This window comes from Melospiza melodia, unplaced genomic scaffold (assembly GCF_035770615.1).
Source record: "Melospiza melodia melodia isolate bMelMel2 unplaced genomic scaffold, bMelMel2.pri scaffold_51, whole genome shotgun sequence".
NCBI lineage: Eukaryota > Metazoa > Chordata > Aves > Passeriformes > Passerellidae > Melospiza > Melospiza melodia.
This window is the reverse complement of record NW_026948797.1, coordinates 3,954,121-3,967,623: the sequence shown is the minus strand read 5'-3', so window position 1 is coordinate 3,967,623 and position 13,503 is coordinate 3,954,121. Positions and strand designations below refer to the sequence as shown.

The following is a 13,503-nucleotide window of genomic DNA, read 5'->3' as shown; positions in this document are numbered from 1 at the left end:
GGGACAGACACAGGGACAGACAGACAGACAGTGGACAGACACAGGGACAGACAGAGGGACACACACAGACAGGGGACAGACACAGACACAGACACAGGGACAGACAGAGGGACAGGAAACAGAGACAGGGACAGACAGCGGGAGAGACAGAGGGACAGGGGCATGAGCACACACCCATCCATATGAGAAAAGCACCCATGAACACACAGAGTTGCTTTGCTGAAGGGTTTATTGATTATTGACTATTGATTATTGATTATCAATCATTGATTATCAATTATCGATTATCAGTTGTTCCAGGGCCATTCCCAGGCTCCCAGGGCAGCTCTCCAGGAATGATCAAATCCTGACGGCCTGACAGGGACAGGAGCTGAGTGTGACCCCAGGCTGACCCCAGGGTGACGCCAGGGTGACCCCAGTGTGTCTCCAGAGCCCCCCAGAGACATCCAAACCCCCTCAGAGCCCCCCTGGACCATCCCAAACTGGGGGGGACTGGGGGGCACTGGGGGGTACTGGCATGCCCCCAGTGCCATCCCCAGCACAGCTCCGGGTACCCACCTCAGCCCTCTGCACTCCGAAGCCTTTGGGTTTCTGCAGAGAGGGGGCAGAGGGCACCGGGGTCACCACGGGGTCACCAGGGTCACCGCAGGGTCACCAGCCCAGCCGGGCGGGGGGCCCAACTGGCCCCCAATATTCCCTAGTGCCCCCCAGTGCCCCTCAGAGCCCCAGAGTTCCCCCAGTGCCCCCCAGTCCATCCCAGTTCCCCCTCAGTATCCCCCTGTTTCCCCAGTTCCCCCAGTTCCCCCCATTCCATCCCAGTTCCCCCCAATTCCCCCCAGTCCATCCCAGTTCCCCCCCAGTATCCCCGGTTCCCTCCAGTCCATCCCAGTATCTCCCAGTTCCCCCCAGTTCTGCCCAGTTAATCCCAGTATTCTGCAGTTCCCTCCGTGTCCTCCAGTCCATCCCAGTTCCTCCCCAGCCCATCCTAGTCCATCCGAGTCCATTCCAGTTCCCCCAGTCCATCCCAGTCCATCCCAGTTCCCCCAGTCTCACCTTGATGCAGCCCCCAATGCCTCCCACGATCCCGGACTGCAGGGGCAGAGCAAAGGGCATTTGGGATTTGGGGGTTTAGGGATTTGGGATTTGGGGATTTTGGGGATTGGGAGATTTGGCGATTGGGAGATTTGGGGATTTGGGGTTTGGGGATTGGGGGATTGGGATTTGGGGATTTGGGGATTTAGGAATTTAGGGATTTGGGGGATTTGGGATTTGGGGTTTGAGGGATTTGGGGATTTTAGGGGTTTGGGATTTGGTGATTTGGGGATTTGGGGGATTTGAGGGATTAGGGGGTTTGGGGATTTGGGATTTGGAGATTGCGGATTTGGTAATTTGGGAGTTTGGGGGTTTGGGATTGGGGGATTGGGGATTTGGATATTATGGGGGATTGGGGATTTGGGGGCTGTACTGGGATGTCCTGGGCTATACTGGTACCCACCTGGCCATCACCAATGCCACCAATTTGCTGTGGGGAGAGCAGGAGATGTCCCCAAGGTGACTGGAGTGTCCCCCATTGCCCCCCATTGTCCCCCATTGTCCCCCAGTGCCCCCCAGTGCCCCCAGTGCCCCCCCTTGCTCCCCACTGCCCCCCAGAGCCCCCAGTGCCCCCCCAGTCCTTCCCAGTATCTCCCAGTCCATCCCAGTGACCCCAGTCCATCCCAGTGACCCCAGTCCATTCCAGTTCCCCTAGTCCATCCCAGTATCTCCCAGTGCCCCCCAGTCCATCCCAGTCCATCCCAGTGTGCCCCAGTGCCCTCAGTCTCACCCCAGCACAGATCACTCCGCTGCCCTCCATGACGGCCTGGGCAGGGACAGCAAAGGTTGGTCAGGGGATGGGATGGGATGAGGAGCCCCAAAAGGATGAGATGGGATGGGATCCATGGAATGGATGGGATTTTTGGGGAGCCCCAACAAAATGGGATTTTTGGGGAGCCCCAAAAGAATGGGATGGGATTTTTGGGGAGCCCCAAAAGAATGGGATGGGATCAATGGGATCAATAGGATGGGATGGGGTGGGATAAATGGGATGGGATGGGATGGGGAGTCCCAAAAAGATGGGATGGGATCCATGGGATGGATGGGATGGGATTTCTGGGGAGCCCCCAGGGCTGAGCCCAGCCCGGGGCCCTGCAGCCTCACCTGGCTCTGAGCTGGCAGGCACAGCAGGATGGAGAAGAGCAGGGCCACGCTGAGCACAGCCACCTTCATCTTCCTCTGGCTCTGGGCAGCGCTGCCTGAGGCTGCAGCAGGTGAGGAGCCCCTTTATCCCTGCCGGGACTCCTCCCTGCACCCTCCCTGCCAGCCCCCAGGCCAAAGCCCGGCTTGGCACAGCCCCCAGCCCTGGCCACAAGCCCAGCCCTGGCACAGAGCCCATCCCACCCCACCTGTGGCACGGATCCAGCCCCCTCGCCCGGCATCCCTCCAGCTTCCTGCACGGGGCAGCTGCCCCTGGAAGGGCCCAGGCACCTGGGGGACCAAGGGGGGCAGGCAGGGAGCCAAAGGCACCTGGGGACCCTGTGGGGACAACCGCCACTCCAACACAGTCCATCCTCCAACAGCTCCCCAGTCTCGGGGTTTTGCTGCTCAGGGTGACCCCAGAGGTGGCACAAAGTCTCTTTTCCCATCCTGGCAGTCAGAGGAGCCAGACCTCCTCATTTCTCATTCCCAAGGATGTTTATTGTTTTTTATCTATAAAATTCTTTCTCTGGCCTGCCCAGGTCCACTCAGCAAGACAGTCCAGGCACTCTACCTCCTTCGGGGTGATGTTATCTTTTTATATATTTTTATTTCTACTTTATATTTATATATTTTATAGATATTTATATATTATTATTTACACATATTTTTATATATTATAATTTTTACATATTTTTACATATTTTAAATATCTTATATTTCTATTTTATTCATATTAATTTATTTATATTTATAATGTTTATTTATATTTATAATGTTTATTTATATTTATGTATTCTATTTTGTATATATTTATACACATTTTTATATATTTATCTATTTATTTATAATTATATTATATTTATTTAACTATTTATTTATGTATTTTAGATTTATATTTTTTTCAAAATTCCATGTACAATATTTACAATTCCTTCCCAATACCTATGACTTGTGTTAGACAGTGAGCTTCTACCCTAAACTAACCGAAAAATGCCACCATCACCCAGAGGACAGAGGCCAAGAAGAAGAAGAAAGACAAAGGCTGGACACACCCAGATCCCCCCATCTTGCCCCCTGGACCCCCATTCTAAAAACCCCAAAATTCTCCATTTTCACCCTGTGACAAATTCACTCGCATTCCACTCAAACTCTCTTGCCTTGTAATTCTTCCCATCAAGGTGGGGATTTGCTCCAAGGGTCACAATCCCAGTCCCAGCTGTCCTGGGCTCTGTGCCCAAGGCTCTGAGCCCCCCCTGGAGCCATCCAAGACAGACAGACGGACGTGCTGGGGCCTGAAGCCCGGGGGAGATCCCCTGCCTGCCCCACTGTCCCACCCAGCCCCACTGGGTCCTGCTGGATCCCCCAATCCTGCTGGATCCCCCAAACCAATCCTGCTGGATCCCCCCAGTCCTGCTGGATTCCCCCAGTCTTGCTGGATCCCCCAATCCTGATGGATCCCCAAATCCAACCCTGCTGGATCCCCCCAGTCCAATCCTGCTGGGTCCCCCCAGTCGTGCTGGATCCCCCAATCCAACCCTGCTGGATCCCCCAACCCTGCTGGATTCCCCAAATGCCACTGGACCAAATCCAACCCTGCTGGATCTCCCAATCCAATCCTGCTCCTGTGCGCCATGGAGAGAGATTTGGGGATCAGAATCTGATTTTATTGTGGGATACAATAAATACATAATAATATATTGGGGACATATCATTATATATTTTAATTATTAATATTAAAGTATTATTATTTATTATTTTAAAAATAATATTATAATTATTATAATGTATATTAAATTATATAATAGATATTTTAATAATATATAATGATATATTATTAAATTATATATAATTATATATTATGTATATTAATTTATTAAATTATTATAATTGTTAAATTATTATTATTATAATATATTGTTAAAATATAAATATTATTAGTATTAAAATGTATTATAATAGATATAATAAATATATATGATATTTATTATATATATAATAAACATAATCATTAGATAGTATTATAATAAATATATATTTTCTATAAAAATATATATTAAATTTAGGTAGAATAATCTATATAATATATAGATTTATAACTATAGATTATTATAATAAATATAATAAATACTAATAACACCACTAATATAATAAATATATAATAATATATCCCATTTCAGGGAGACCAGCAATGTGTGCTGGAATGATTGGGTAACAATCACACAGACAAATTTATGCAAATAAATAATAAATATGCTAAATAAAAAAAATAAAGAAAGAAAATATAATTAATAGATGCAAATAAATATTAAATATGCAAATAAATACATTTGGCAGAGTTTAATGAGATTTTCCTTTCCTGCTGAACCTGTCTCATTTAATCTCCTTGTAATCCAGGTCTAATTTTCACAGCTCCCTTTGCTTTTGCCATCCTGGTATCAAATCTCTGCTGTTCCCCAGGCCCAGAGTCCATCCCCTGCCTGGTGTCCCCCAACATCCCAACAGCTCCCAGAGCCCCAGGGCTGGCCCTGAGCAGGGCTCCCTTTCCTGCCCGAGGCTCCAGCCCAGCCCTGAGCCCTGGCAGGGGGGAAAATGGGATTTTATCATTGGCTTTGGGCAAATATTCACATGGAAATTCTGTGTGCTGTGTCAGTATGTGCTGTGTCAGAAAGTTGTGCTGGGTTAATTTTTTTAGAGTATGGTAAATCTAATTTTAGGTTATAACATAATGTTAAAATAGAAACTCTGCTATGTGAGATACTTTTTTTTAAAGAAAGGACTTGCACTGAGATAGCAGCTACAGGACGCCTAAATCTTTCAGAGAATTTACTGGTTTCTTATCATAAAAAATGAACTTTTCCCCACCTTGAATGTGCTGTTAAAATTCAGAGGAAGAAGCTGACACTGACCAGACAGAATCCTGTGTTTGAATGGAATTTATGCATCATGTATGAGGGGTTTGAATATGCAAAGGGCTATTGTTTTTAAGGGTTAATCCTCTGTAAATGTGGGTCCTTCCTTGTGCTAATTTTGCCCAGAGAAAGGTACCCAGACTGTCCATAAGTCTTTGTTTCGATTGTCTCATATTGTCCTAATCCAAATTATCCAAATTATTACTACACTAACTGCATTGCTATTTTTTATAAACATTTTATTACCATTAAACTTTTATCATTTCCAACCCAAGTTCTTTGCAGGGTTTTTCCCCAGGAGGCCCCGAGAGCTCAGAGCAGGGACGGTCCCTGGCAAAATGCAGTTTATTGTACCCAAAATGCAGTTTATTGTACTCAAAATGCAGTTTATTGTACCCAAAATGCAGTTTATTGTTCCCAAATTTTAGTTTATTGTACCCAAAATGCAGTTTATTGCACCCAAAATGCAGTTTATTACACCCAAAAGGCAGTTTATTGTATCCCCCTCTCTGGCAGGGCTCCCAGAGCTGCCAGAGCCTCCATTGCCCACGGACACCCAGGGACATTTCCAGGAGATGTTCCCTGCTCAGGGACACTGCCCACACTCCAGGGACCTGGGGTGGGACAGGGGGGAAACCCTGCAGGGCCTGCCCCGACTGTTTGCCTTGGATTGGGGAGCATCAGCAGTGACCTGGAAGGGTTTAATTTTATCTGTGCCTGCTTTGTGCCTCCTTTGATGGGGAATTCAGCAGCCAGCAGTGACCTGGAAGGTTCTGGAAGGTTTCCCTGTTATCTGTGGGTGCTTTGTGCCTCCTTTGTGCACAATTGAGCAGCCAGCAGTGATCTGGAAGGTTTTCCTGTTGATTTTTGTTGCTTTGTTCCTTCTTTGTGCACAACTGAGCAGCCAGCAGTGACCTGGAAGGTTTTCCTGTTGTATTTTGGTGCTTTGGGCCTCCTTGGTGCACAATTCAGGAATGCCGTTGGCTCAGGGACATTCCCAGCCCTGCACACCCCAGGGCCGTTCCAGATGATCCCAGCCTTGGCTCCATGCGCTCTGCACTCACCTGCTCCTGGTTTGGGATCATTGGAAGAGGGAAATGTTCCCAGTTTGATGTCTGGGGCAGGGATGGGCTGGAGAAGTGACCAGGGCGAGTCTGAGGTGCAGCTGATCCGCCCTGGGCTGTGTCCCTGCCTCTCCCTGGCAGCAACCTGAAAATTCCTGATTTTCCTCTCATCCTTCCCAAGGGATTTCTTCCATACAGGTTCCAAATCAATTCCTGGCCTGGCCATTGTTCCCAGGCTGTGACCACAGGGGGAAACAGAGGAGCCTGATCTGCCCATATTTACATCTTGTGAGAGCCTGGATGAGGGATGTGGGACTCCACACAGCTCTTCAAAATGCAGTTTATTGCACCCAAAATCCAATTTATTGTCTCCAAAATGCAGGAGTTACAAGTCACTAGAGTTTGAGGAGAATGACAGGGAATTAATCAGAGGGTGAAAATGTAGAATTTTGGGGTTTTAAAATGGGGGTTCAAGAGGCAAGACCCTGGACTGCTGTAACTTCCTGGATACAACAAACTGCATTTTGTGTAAAATAAAGTGCATTTTTTGAGCAATAATCAGCATTTTGGGTCCCATAATCTGCCTTTTAGGTACAATAAACTGCATTTTTGATACAATAAACTGCATTTTGGATACAATGAACTGAATTTTAGAAACAATAAACTGCATTTTGTGCTCAATAAACTGCATTTTGGAGACAATAAATTGGATTTTGGGTGCAATAAACTGCATTTTGAAGAGCTGTGTGGAGTCCCACATCCCTCATCCAGGCTCTCACAAGATGTAAATATGGGCAGATCAGGCTCCTCTGTTTCCCCCTGTGGTCACAGCCTGGGGACAATGGCCAGGCCAGGAATTGATTTGGAACCTGTATGGAAGAAATCCCTTGGGAAGGATGAGAGGAAAATCAGGAATTTTCCAGGTTGCTGCCAGGGAGAGGCAGGGACACAGCCCAGGGCGGATCAGCTGCACCTCAGACTCGCCCTGGTCACTTCTCCAGCCCATCCCTGCCCCAGACATCAAACTGGGAACATTTCCCTCTTCCAATGATCCCAAACCAGGAGCAGGTGAGTGCAGAGCGCATGGAGCCAAGGCTGGGATCATCTGGAACGGCCCTGGGGTGTGCAGGGCTGGGAATGTCCCTGAGCCAACGGCATTCCTGAATTGTGCACCAAGGAGGCCCAAAGCACCAAAATACAACAGGAAAACCTTCCAGGTCACTGCTGGCTGCTCAGTTGTGCACAAAGAAGGAACAAAGCAACAAAAATCAACAGGAAAACCTTCCAGATCACTGCTGGCTGCTCAATTGTGCACAAAGGAGGCACAAAGCACCCACAGATAACAGGGAAACCTTCCAGAACCTTCCAGGTCACTGCTGGCTGCTGAATTCCCCATCAAAGGAGGCACAAAGCAGGCACAGATAAAATTAAACCCTTCCAGGTCACTGCTGATGCTCCCCAATCCAAGGCAAACAGTCGGGGCAGGCCCTGCAGGGTTTCCCCCCTGTCCCACCCCAGGTCCCTGGAGTGTGGGCAGTGTCCCTGAGCAGGGAACATCTCCTGGAAATGTCCCTGGGTGTCCGTGGGCAATGGAGGCTCTGGCAGCTCTGGGAGCCCTGCCAGAGAGGGGGATACAATAAACTGCCTTTTGGGTGTAATAAACTGCATTTTGGGTGCAATAAACTGCATTTTGGGTACAATAAACTAAAATTTGGGAACAATAAACTGCATTTTGGGTACAATAAACTGCATTTTGAGTACAATAAACTGCATTTTGGGTACAATAAACTGCATTTTGCCAGGGACCGTCCCTGCTCTGAGCTCTCGGGGCCTCCTGGGGAAAAACCCTGCAAAGAACTTGGGTTGGAAATGATAAAAGTTTAATGGTAATAAAATGTTTATAAAAAATAGCAATGCAGTTAGTGTAGTAATAATTTGGATAATTTGGATTAGGACAATATGAGACAATCGAAACAAAGACTTATGGACAGTCTGGGTACCTTTCTCTGGGCAAAATTAGCACAAGGAAGGACCCACATTTACAGAGGATTAACCCTTAAAAACAATAGCCCTTTGCATATTCAAACCCCTCATACATGATGCATAAATTCCATTCAAACACAGGATTCTGTCTGGTCAGTGTCAGCTTCTTCCTCTGAATTTTAACAGCACATTCAAGGTGGGGAAAAGTTCATTTTTTATGATAAGAAACCAGTAAATTCTCTGAAAGATTTAGGCGTCCTGTAGCTGCTATCTCAGTGCAAGTCCTTTCTTTAAAAAAAAGTATCTCACATAGCAGAGTTTCTATTTTAACATTATGTTATAACCTAAAATTAGATTTACCATACTCTAAAAAAATTAACCCAGCACAACTTTCTGACACAGCACATACTGACACAGCACACAGAATTTCCATGTGAATATTTGCCCAAAGCCAATGATAAAATCCCATTTTCCCCCCTGCCAGGGCTCAGGGCTGGGCTGGAGCCTCGGGCAGGAAAGGGAGCCCTGCTCAGGGCCAGCCCTGGGGCTCTGGGAGCTGTTGGGATGTTGGGGGACACCAGGCAGGGGATGGACTCTGGGCCTGGGGAACAGCAGAGATTTGATACCAGGATGGCAAAAGCAAAGGGAGCTGTGAAAATTAGACCTGGATTACAAGGAGATTAAATGAGACAGGTTCAGCAGGAAAGGAAAATCTCATTAAACTCTGCCAAATGTATTTATTTGCATATTTAATATTTATTTGCATCTATTAATTATATTTTCTTTCTTTATTTTTTTTATTTAGCATATTTATTATTTATTTGCATAAATTTGTCTGTGTGATTGTTACCCAATCATTCCAGCACACATTGCTGGTCTCCCTGAAATGGGATATATTATTATATATTTATTATATTAGTGGTGTTATTAGTATTTATTATATTTATTATAATAATCTATAGTTATAAATCTATATATTATATAGATTATTCTATCTAAATTTAATATATATTTTTATAGAAAATATATATTTATTATAATACTATCTAATGATTATGTTTATTATATATATAATAAATATCATATATATTTATTATATCTATTATAATACATTTTAATACTAATAATATTTATATTTTAACAATATATTATAATAATAATAATTTAACAATTATAATAATTTAATAAATTAATATACATAATATATAATTATATATAATTTAATAATATATCATTATATATTATTAAAATATCTATTATATAATTTAATATACATTATAATAATTATAATATTATTTTTAAAATAATAAATAATAATACTTTAATATTAATAATTAAAATATATAATGATATGTCCCCAATATATTATTATGTATTTATTGTATCCCACAATAAAATCAGATTCTGATCCCCAAATCTCTCTCCATGGCGCACAGGAGCAGGATTGGATTGGGAGATCCAGCAGGGTTGGATTTGGTCCAGTGGCATTTGGGGAATCCAGCAGGGTTGGGGGATCCAGCAGGGTTGGATTGGGGGATCCAGCACGACTGGGGGGACCCAGCAGGATTGGACTGGGGGGATCCAGCAGGGTTGGATTTGGGGATCCATCAGGATTGGGGGATCCAGCAAGACTGGGGGAATCCAGCAGGACTGGGGGGATCCAGCAGGATTGGTTTGGGGGATCCAGCAGGATTGGGGGATCCAGCAGGACCCAGTGGGGCTGGGTGGGACAGTGGGGCAGGCAGGGGATCTCCCCCGGGCTTCAGGCCCCAGCACGTCCGTCTGTCTGTCTTGGATGGCTCCAGGGGGGGCTCAGAGCCTTGGGCACAGAGCCCAGGACAGCTGGGACTGGGATTGTGACCCTTGGAGCAAATCCCCACCTTGATGGGAAGAATTACAAGGCAAGAGAGTTTGAGTGGAATGCGAGTGAATTTGTCACAGGGTGAAAATGGAGAATTTTGGGGTTTTTAGAATGGGGGTTCAGGGGGCAAGATGGGGGGATCTGGGTGTGTCCAGCCTTTGTCTTTCTTCTTCTTCTTGGCCTCTGTCCTCTGGGTGATGGTGGCATTTTTCGGTTAGTTTAGGGTAGAAGCTCACTGTCTAACACAAGTCATAGGTATTGGGAAGGAATTGTAAATATTGTACATGGAATTTTGAAAAAAATATAAATCTAAAATACATAAATAAATAGTTAAATAAATATAATATAATTATAAATAAATAGATAAATATATAAAAATGTGTATAAATATATACAAAATAGAATACATAAATATAAATAAACATTATAAATATAAATAAACATTATAAATATAAATAAATTAATATGAATAAAATAGAAATATAAGATATTTAAAATATGTAAAAATATGTAAAAATTATAATATATAAAAATATGTGTAAATAATAATATATAAATATCTATAAAATATATAAATATAAAGTAGAAATAAAAATATATAAAAAGATAACATCACCCCGAAGGAGGTAGAGTGCCTGGACTGTCTTGCTGAGTGGACCTGGGCAGGCCAGAGAAAGAATTTTATAGATAAAAAACAATAAACATCCTTGGGAATGAGAAATGAGGAGGTCTGGCTCCTCTGACTGCCAGGATGGGAAAAGAGACTTTGTGCCACCTCTGGGGTCACCCTGAGCAGCAAAACCCCGAGACTGGGGAGCTGTTGGAGGATGGACTGTGTTGGAGTGGCGGTTGTCCCCACAGGGTCCCCAGGTGCCTTTGGCTCCCTGCCTGCCCCCCTTGGTCCCCCAGGTGCCTGGGCCCTTCCAGGGGCAGCTGCCCCGTGCAGGAAGCTGGAGGGATGCCGGGCGAGGGGGCTGGATCCGTGCCACAGGTGGGGTGGGATGGGCTCTGTGCCAGGGCTGGGCTTGTGGCCAGGGCTGGGGGCTGTGCCAAGCCGGGCTTTGGCCTGGGGGCTGGCAGGGAGGGTGCAGGGAGGAGTCCCGGCAGGGATAAAGGGGCTCCTCACCTGCTGCAGCCTCAGGCAGCGCTGCCCAGAGCCAGAGGAAGATGAAGGTGGCTGTGCTCAGCGTGGCCCTGCTCTTCTCCATCCTGCTGTGCCTGCCAGCTCAGAGCCAGGTGAGGCTGCAGGGCCCCGGGCTGGGCTCAGCCCTGGGGGCTCCCCAGAAATCCCATCCCATCCATCCCATGGATCCCATCCCATCTTTTTGGGACTCCCCATCCCATCCCATCCCATTTATCCCACCCCATCCCATCCTATTGATCCCATTGATCCCATCCCATTCTTTTGGGGCTCCCCAAAAATCCCATCCCATTCTTTTGGGGCTCCCCAAAAATCCCATTTTGTTGGGGCTCCCCAAAAATCCCATCCATTCCATGGATCCCATCCCATCTCATCCTTTTGGGGCTCCTCATCCCATCCCATCCCCTGACCAACCTTTGCTGTCCCTGCCCAGGCCGTCATGGAGGGCAGCGGAGTGATCTGTGCTGGGGTGAGACTGAGGGCACTGGGGCACACTGGGATGGACTGGGATGGACTGGGGGGCACTGGGAGATACTGGGATGGACTAGGGGAACTGGAATGGACTGGGGTCACTGGGATGGACTGGGGTCACTGGGATGGACTGGGAGATACTGGGAAGGACTGGGGGGGCACTGGGGGCTCTGGGGGGCAGTGGGGAGCAAGGGGGGGCACTGGGGGCACTGGGGGGCACTGGGGGAAATGGGGGACAATGGGGGGCAATGGGGGGCAATGGGGGACACCCCAGTCACCTTGGGGACATCTCCTGCTCTCCCCACAGCAAATTGGTGGCATTGGTGATGGCCAGGTGGGTACCAGTATAGCCCAGGACATCCCAGTACAGCCCCCAAATCCCCAATCCCCCATAATATCCAAATCCCCAATCCCCCAATCCCAAACCCCCAAACTCCCAAATTACCAAATCCGCAATCTCCAAATCCCAAATCCCCAAACCCCCTAATCCCTCAAATCCCCCAAATCCCCAAATCACCAAAACCCAAACCCCTAAAATCCCCAAATCCCTCAAACCCCAAATCCCAAATCCCCCAAATCCCTAAATTCCTAAATCCCCAAACCCCCAAACCCCAAATCCCCAAATCCCCAAATCCCAATCCCCCAATCCCCAAACCCCAAATCCCCAAATCTCCCAATCCCCAAAATCCCCCAATCCCCAAATCCCAAATCCCTAAACCCCCAAATCCCAAATGCCCTTTGCTCTGCCCCTGCAGTCCGGGATCGTGGGAGGCATTGGGGGCTGCATCAAGGTGAGACTGGGGGAACTGGGATGGACTGGGATGGACTGGGGGAACTGGAATGGACTCGGATGGACTAGGATGGGCTGGGGAGGAACTGGGATGGACTGGAGGACACGGAGGGAACTGCAGAATACTGGGATTAACTGGGCAGAACTGGGGGGAACTGGGAGATACTGGGATGGACTGGGGGGAACCGGGGATACTGGGGGGGAACTGGGATGGACTGGGGGGAACTGGGAGAGACTGGGATGGAATGGGGGGAACTGGGGGAACTGGGGAAACAGGGGGATACTGAGGGGGAACTGGGATGGACTGGGGGGCACTGGGGGAACTCTGGGGCACTGGGGGGCACTGGGGGGCACTAGGGAATATTGGGGGCCAGTTGGGCCCCCCGCCCGGCTGGGCTGGTGAACCTGCGGTGACCCTGGTGACCCCGTGGTGACCCCGGTGCCCTCTGCCCCCTCTCTGCAGAAACCCAAAGGCTTCGGAGTGCAGAGGGCTGAGGTGGGTACCCGGAGCTGTGCTGGGGATGGCACTGGGGGCATGCCAGTACCCCCCAGTGCCCCCCAGTCCCCCCCAGTTTGGGATGGTCCAGGGGGGCTCTGAGGGGGTTTGGATGTCTCTGGGGGGCTCTGGAGACACACTGGGGTCACCCTGGCGTCACCCTGGGGTCAGCCTGGGGTCACACTCAGCTCCTGTCCCTGTCAGGCCGTCAGGATTTGATCATTCCTGGAGAGCTGCCCTGGGAGCCTGGGAATGGCCCTGGAACAACTGATAATCGATAATTGATAATCAATGATTGATAATCAATAATCAATAGTCAATAATCAATAAACCCTTCAGCAAAGCAACTCTGTGTGTTCATGGGTGCTTTTCTCATATGGATGGGTGTGTGCTCATGCCCCTGTCCCTCTGTCTCTCCCGCTGTCTGTCCCTGTCTCTGTTTCCTGTCCCTCTGTCTGTCCCTGTGTCTGTCCCCTGTCTGTGTCTGTCCCTCTGTCTGTCCCTGTGTCTGTCCACTGTCTGTCTGTCTGTCCCTGTGTCTGTCCCTGTGTCT

General features: G+C 47.6%; 2 long non-coding RNA genes across 2 annotated transcripts; one reads left to right on the top strand and one right to left on the bottom strand.

The window, feature by feature from the left end:
• Positions 1 to 218: 218 nt before the first annotated feature.
• LOC134413809 (uncharacterized) lies at positions 219 to 2,283 on the bottom strand. Its single transcript, XR_010026590.1, has 6 exons — positions 2,197 to 2,283; positions 1,823 to 1,858; positions 1,496 to 1,522; positions 1,054 to 1,089; positions 559 to 591; positions 219 to 354 (listed from the first exon to the last, which is right to left on the bottom strand). It is a non-coding gene; the product is annotated as an uncharacterized LOC134413809 (long non-coding RNA).
• Positions 2,284 to 11,201: 8,918 nt separating this feature from the next.
• LOC134413810 (uncharacterized) lies at positions 11,202 to 13,290 on the top strand. The gene is made up of 6 exons (XR_010026591.1): positions 11,202 to 11,288; positions 11,627 to 11,662; positions 11,972 to 11,998; positions 12,420 to 12,455; positions 12,918 to 12,950; positions 13,155 to 13,290. It is a non-coding gene; the product is annotated as an uncharacterized LOC134413810 (long non-coding RNA).
• Positions 13,291 to 13,503: the final 213 nt, after the last annotated feature.